The 7,296-nt window shown below is 39.5% G+C and overlaps 1 long non-coding RNA gene across 1 annotated transcript; it reads right to left on the bottom strand.

Annotated features, from left to right (window-relative positions):
- Positions 1 to 219: 219 nt before the first annotated feature.
- On the bottom strand, positions 220 to 6,741 carry LOC136388720 (uncharacterized). Its single transcript, XR_010748210.1, has 3 exons — positions 6,393 to 6,741; positions 3,763 to 3,983; positions 220 to 380 (listed from the first exon to the last, which is right to left on the bottom strand). It is a non-coding gene; the product is annotated as an uncharacterized lncRNA (long non-coding RNA).
- Between the last annotated feature and the right edge of the window lie 555 nt (positions 6,742 to 7,296).

Here is a 7,296-nt window from a genome sequence, read left to right as displayed (position 1 = left end):
CATTCCTCTTAATGTTCAAATCAGATGACTTGGAGCCTTCTACTTGTCTCCTTCCTGTGATAACTTCAGATTCCAAAGGTTCAGATTTTCTTAATAAATGAAAGTGGAAAATCTGCTCATAATCTTTTGGCTGCTGTGACTTAGTCAGTAAAACACCAGATTCCACTGGCCCTCTGTTTTTGGATAGTTCTTATCTTTTTTTAAATTTTATTAAATATATTGGCATTGGTTAATAAAATTATATAAGTTTCAAGTGTACGATTCTACAGTACATCATCTGTATATTGCATTGTATGATCATCCGGGTAGTCTGTCTCTGTTGTATGATCTGCGGTGACTGGGCATCAATGTCCACCAAATAGCCCAAGGTAATCCTTATTCTGTGAAAAAAAAAGTGTTTTGATTATTTAGACCCAACAGTGTTTCAGTTCTGGAAGTAGGGGGAAAAATCTTACTTTCCAACTGTTCTATTTAGCTATGGTGGCTCAGTGCCATGGTAGTAGGTCTAGGGCACAAATGCTAAAGCTCTTCCCTTACACAGCTCTTCTAGTTCATACATATGGATAAGGAGAGCTGGTACGTGTCAGAATCTGCTTCCATTTCCCAAGGCAAGACCTTATTGCCCTTGTGAATTAGTGCATACAAATTGATTTCTTCCTGCCCAAGTCTACTCCTGCGGCACAGAGGCCCAAATGCAAAGGATGTCACCGAGGCCAGGAGCCTGGGCCCCAACACATATCAAGATGCACTGAAAACCTAAGGAGTTAGGGTATAGTCTACTTCTTTCTGAGAAAAAAGTTCATTATTTAAACCAAAATGTCCCAGACACTTTCTAGTTCCCATCTTTGATAGGTGGTCTGACCACTAACTCAAGCTAGAAACACAGGAGAATCCTAGAAGCTACCTTCCCCTCAACCCTCACAACCAATCAGCCACCAATCCTGATGACTATTATATTTATGAATAGCCTTAGCATTCGACTCTGACATTGTTTTAGTTCAAGCCCTACTTGCTCTTTTCCTGTTTTATCTAGTTCCTACAGGTCTTCCTGGCTCAAGTTCCAATCCAGCCTCCATACTGCATTCACTGATCTAAAATATCAATCTGCTCCTCTTTCTGTTCTGCTTAAAGCTCTGTCATTAAACCCATTGTCTACTGCGAGGATAGGATTCTGCATCTTAGACTCAGGAAGGAGTCAAGAGATGGGCATATGAGGAATTGTGAATCAGATGTAGAATTTTATATGTGCAGGTTTCCAGCAAGGTGGCCCATGATTAAAGTCAGAACTTCAGGGGAATACATTTCCATAGAAAGAAAAATCTATAGTTCAAGCTCAAGCTGGGATGAAAGGGATCTTCATGACCTGGTTACCGCCTACTTGGCCAGTCATCATCTGCATCTTCCTCCCTGGCTCCCCTCCCCCATTAACACACCAACAACACAGAACTACTTATGATTCTTAAAACGTACCATATGTTTTATGCCTCCATGTGCTTTTGAGCATGCTGCTCCCTCTGCGGGCATGCTATTACCCACTTTTGTCTGCTTATAAAAATTACCTTTAAAATTCCAGGTCTGGCAACATTTCCAGAAAGCCTTCCCTGATTTCCTCCCACGAAGAATTGACCACTCACACTTATGAGCCATTTAGTTTTCTTGTACGGGCTTCTGGTTTTGCTCATAAAAACCACTATGTTTTAAGGAGACATTTTTAAAGTTGAAGTATAGCATACCAAAAGAAGTGTGCAGAATGTAAGCATGCAGCAGCTCAATAACTTTTACAAAATAAATATGCCTGATTTTTACAAAATAAATAGCTACCACTCCAATTGAGAAACAGAATATTGCCAGGACCCCCAAAGTCTCTCTTGTACTTCACCCCAGTCATTACCAAAACTCAAATGTAACCACTGTTCTAATTTTTACCATAAATTAAGCTTGCTAATTTTTAAAAGTCTTGTATTCTTGTATCTAGCTTCTTTAACATTCTCCATTTTAGACTTATCCAGGTTGTTACCAGGAACAGTGTTTGTTAATTTTCACTACTGTATAGTATTCCCTTGTATGAATACACCATTTATTTATCCCTTTCTACTACTGGTAGACTTTTGAATTGTTTCCATTTTTGGCTACCAAGAACAATGTTGCTATGAACAGTCTTGTCCATTTTTTTTTTAGTTACCATACATATGCATTTCTATTAGGCATACATCTAAAAGCAGAATTTCTGGGTTATAGGGTAGGTGAATATTCTATTTCGGAGAACATTGCCAAATGCTGTTATAAATTGAATAGGCCACTTAATGCTCTCGTCAATAGTGTATGACAGCTCCTGTTGGTCCACATTGTTACCATTACTTGTCCATTTCCATTTTTAAGTTTTAGCTACTTTGGTGATTGTGTCATAGTACCTCATGGAGGTAAAAGACACTGAATTTTATTTCTTTATCTATCTGTCTACCCTTCTGAACACTGATTTCCTTGAGGCCATAGAGAAGGGGTCGGGAAACTTTTTGGCTAAGAGAGCCATGAATGCCACATATTTTAAAATGTAATTCCGTGAGAGCCATACAACGACCCATGTACGTTACGCATTATCCAATAAAAATTTGGTGTTGTCCCGGAGGACAGCTGTGATTGGCTTTAGCCACCCACAACCATGAACATGAGCAGTAGGAAATGAATGGATTGTAATACATGAAAATGTTTTATATTTTTAAGGTTATTTTTTTTTTATTAAAGATTTGTCTGCGAGCCAGATGCAGCTATCAAAAGAGCCACATCTGGCTCGCGAGCCATAGGTTCCTGACCCCTGCATAGAGCTATAGCTATGTCTTATTCAGCATTGCCTATCAACATGTACAGTACATGGCACACACAGGATGCTAAGGAAGTGTTTATAGAGTGAACAGACTGTTGGAGAGGGGCTGAGAAGTCTCCCTAATGCCAACATTAAGTGTTTTAGGTAAGTGATTATATACCTCACTTAAGTTTAAGTAAAGTCCTAATCATCAAACATGTTTGGGGGTCTGCCTGCTGCTTCTGATATTTTCTTAAGAACTCACCAGCTAGGTACTTCATAGCATTGACTAGGAATATAAATACCAGAGCTGTGATCATTCTAGGCAGAAAGTTAAAATTAAGACCTTGAAACATAATGATATTTTCCCCACTTGCTGGCAAAATCACATCTAAGCCACCCAAAGCAGGTAAGAAGCTCACCCTTGTTTAAAGATACCCAGAAATGCAAATCAAACTCACAATGAGATACTACTCCTCACTGAGATACAGTCAAAAAGACAAATAATAAGTGTTGGTGAGGATGTGAAGAAATTGGAAGCCTCACACATACCTGATAGGAGCGTAAAATGGTATAGCTGCTTTGGAAAACAGTTTGGCAGTTGTTCAAAAAGTTAAACATAGAGTTACCATATGACCCAGAAATTCTGCATTGGCATATATACCCAGAGAACTGAAAACATGTTCACACAAAAACTTGTACATGGATGTTCACAGCAGCATTATTCATAATAACGAAAAAGGGGAAACCACCCAAATGTCCATCAGCTGATAAATGGATGAACAAACTGTTGTATAGCCATACAATGGATTATTCAGCCATAAAAAGAAATAAAATACATGCTACAACATGGATGAATCTTGAAAATATTATGTTACATGAAATAAGACAGATAAAGACCACATATTATATAGCTCTATTGTTATAAAGTACCACACCCCAGATTCTGAAAGGCACTGTACCTCATTTCATCAAGTTCACGTAGAGACACCCAGTCCAGATGAATTTTGAAGAGTTTTATTAGAGGAGGAGATTTATTAATATGCCAGCCGCATATGGCTGACATGGGGCATCTGCAAGCCCAAATCGTGCAGTCCCAAAAATAGTTCAGGGGCTGCTTATATACCCTTGATCACACATGGGCAGGGGGAGAGCATGACATCACGGTATGAGCTGGCAACATCTGTTTAGGGGATACACAGAAACATTAAAACTTTTTTTTTTTTTTTTTCCTGAAGCTGGAAACAGGGAGAGACAGTCAGACAGACTCCCGCATGCGCCCGACCGGGATCCACCTGGCACGCCCACTAGGGGCGACGCTCTGCCCACCAGGGGGCGATGCTCTGCCCATCCTGGGCATCGCCATGTTGCGACCAGAGCCACTCTAGCGCCTGAGGCAGAGGCCACAGAGCCATGCCCAGCGCCCGGGCCATCTTTGCTCCAATGGAGCCTTGGCTGCGGGAGGGGAAGAGAGAGACAGAGAGGAAAGCGCGGCGGAGGGGTGGAGAAGCAAATGGGTGCTTCTCCTGTGTGCCCTGGCCGGGAATCGAACCCGGGTCCTCCGCACGCTAGGCCGACGCTCTACCGCTGAGCCAACCGGCCAGGGCTAAAACTTTCAAGGTAACACAATCAAAGATGTTTACAAATCTTTCAGGGTTCATCTTCCCTCACTAGCCTAGAGGTACTTTAATTTTTTTTTAAACTATTGTTTTTCTTATTCCAACACTTATGGGTAGTCAATAAATCATTTAATCTACTTTAAATTTTTTATTTTATTTTATTTATTCATTTTTAGAGAGGAGAGAGAGAGAGAGACAGAGAGGGAGAGAGAGGAGAGAGAGACAGAGAGAAGGGGGGAGGAGCTGGAAGCATCAACTCCCATATGTGCCTTGACCAGGCAAGCCCAGGGTTTTGAACTGGCGACCTCAGCATTTCCAGGCCCACATTTTATCCATTGTGCCACCACAGGTCAGGCTAGAGGTATTTTACTCTCAAGATTCCAGGAAGGGGGAGGAACTACAATCAATGCAAGGTGGTATGTAAATTCTGTTTCCCATTGAAAGAGAAGAATTTTCTAGGATAACCTTTATTTTAGATTTAAAATTGAATGACCCATTGTTCTTGCAAGCCAGAAACTTCTACATTCTTCTCCTTCCCCTGCCTAAAGCCTGACTTTTCCTCCCAGAATATCAATATCAATTTTCAGCTTTTTGGTACCTTACAACACTATCTATTTAAAATGTCTAGAATAGGCAAATTCATAAATAAAGAAATTAGATTAGTGGTATCCAGGGGCTGAGAAAAGAGATAAATGGGAAGTGATTACATGGGTACATGTTAATTTTGGGAGTGATAAGAATGTACTAAAATTAGACAATGATGATGGTTGCGTTACTTTGTGAATATACTAAAAACCACTGATTGGTACATTTAAAAAGGCTGAATTTGCATGGGCCGGATAGCTTGGTTGGTTAGAGCATCAAGCAGAAGCACAGAGGTTGCTGGTTTGAGCCTCAATTAGGGCACATACAGGAGCCTGATTGATGTTCCTGTCTCTCTCCCTTTCTCCCCTTTCCTCTCTCTCTGAAATCAATGAAATAAATATTAAAAATAAATAAATAAAAGGCTGAATTTACGGTATGTAAATTATATCTCAAGAGAGCTGTTATTCAACAAATAGAAACATTAAATTTTACTTTTTAAAGTAATTTACTTTTTATCTGAACTATTTTGCAATAAGCTTATAACACTTGCAATTTCAAAAAAAAGGTTTGAAAAATATGCTTATTTATAGCTTATATTTTTTCCTGTGAAAAGGTAATGAAAATATATTTCTTAAAATATATATATATATATTTCTTGTTACAGTTTCTCAACAAATCAGCTTGCCGCGTCCTAAAGAACTGTCTGCTTTCTTCTTTAGGTAGATGTTAGCACAGCAATCATGACAGAAGTGTGGTCACCTGCTTTAACTCCAAAGAATGCCAATGAATATAATATTGCAAGGTGACAAGGCTGCCATTTGGTTTAGACAAGAAGAGTCTAGAGAAAAAGCTGCTCATCCCTTCTGTCATTGTTCTCTGGAAGCAATGGTCTTACTGGAGTAACACCAGCCTGTCCAATATCATATTTTTTCTCTTCTGGCCTCTTTAAGAGGAAAATACAAAACAAAAACTAGCAGCATAGAACGAACAATATTATTCTAATGGCACCTTTGGTTACATTTTATAATTCCTTCTCCTTCTTAGTTTTTTTTGTTTGTTTTTGTTTTTTGTTCCAATTGTTTAAAAAGATTAAAAAACAAACAAAACTCCTCTCTCTGTTCCTGGGCTTCTCGGAATATGGTGCCAGACTAGCAGCATCCACACTGCTAGAGGACTTGTTGGAAACGTAAACTATCGGCAGCTTCAGATGCACACAACCCGACACTCTGGGGTTAAGTCCCAGCTGCGGTGCCTTAACACACCCTCCCGGTGACTCTGAAGCGCACTCAGGTTTCAGCGCCACGGCTCTAATTCCTGCTGCTTTTTCTTAGCCATCAGCTTTTCAAGTGTAATGTACATTAGAAGGTGCAACAGATTTGCTGAGTCACCTTCCTTTCTCTTTTGCTAGCATTCCATTCACCACTCTGCTTGGATTCTTCCCTCAGCATATTTCTCTCAACAGTTGGGAATCCGGTTGCTCCTTACTGAATCAGCAACTGAGTTAGCGGTCCTTTTCCATCTATCTGGTGATTGTCAACATGCCCTCCTGAGATCCTCACAGCACTTCCTGGGGAGAAAGAAAAGAGGATACCATGAAAAGAGGAATTATTGTTTGAACATTTGCGGTACTTATTTTTGTGAAAATGAGCACACTACTTCAATGGAGCCTTAGAGAATCACAAACTTGACTGTGCAAAGAGAAGAATGATTTTTAAAATGCCTATTCCCAGGTCTCAGAGTCTGGGATGTAGATACAATGTCTGGGGTGGAATCCAGAAATCTTCATTCTCCCAAGTGCCCCCTGGTGATTTTGAAAGTTGTGGGCCTTGCCTCCTTTCAGAAATGCCGCAGAATGGATGAGATAAGACCGGCTTCCATACATCTCTTCTTTGCAATGTCTACACTCACTGGAAGTCTATACTGCAAAAGGAAATAATAGGTAGCAAACGAGCTACATATTTCTGTAACATTTTTCATGTGTCTAATTTAGCAATTTAATGCTTAGGAGACTTTTAAATCAAGTCCTTAGACTCAAGATTAAAAATAAAAGGTATTAACACTTGAAGGGTAAATCATTAATGTAGGGGGAGTTGCTGGTAGGTGTAAAACTTATTCTTGAAATAATACATATCCTGAATAGGTGTAGAAAAAAAAATCCTGAATAAGCCAGTTACCTTTATACTTATATTCTCTTAGTATGTAACTTTGAGATACATCAAGTTTTATTATTTCTAAAATTTGTGGAGCAGTTATCACTTTGAAAGAAATTCTTTTTCTTAGATTATTGTTCAC

This window comes from Saccopteryx leptura, chromosome 1 (assembly GCF_036850995.1).
Source record: "Saccopteryx leptura isolate mSacLep1 chromosome 1, mSacLep1_pri_phased_curated, whole genome shotgun sequence".
Lineage (NCBI taxonomy): Eukaryota > Metazoa > Chordata > Mammalia > Chiroptera > Emballonuridae > Saccopteryx > Saccopteryx leptura.
Note: the sequence above shows the minus strand (reverse complement) of the source record. Positions and strands in the feature narration are given on the sequence as shown.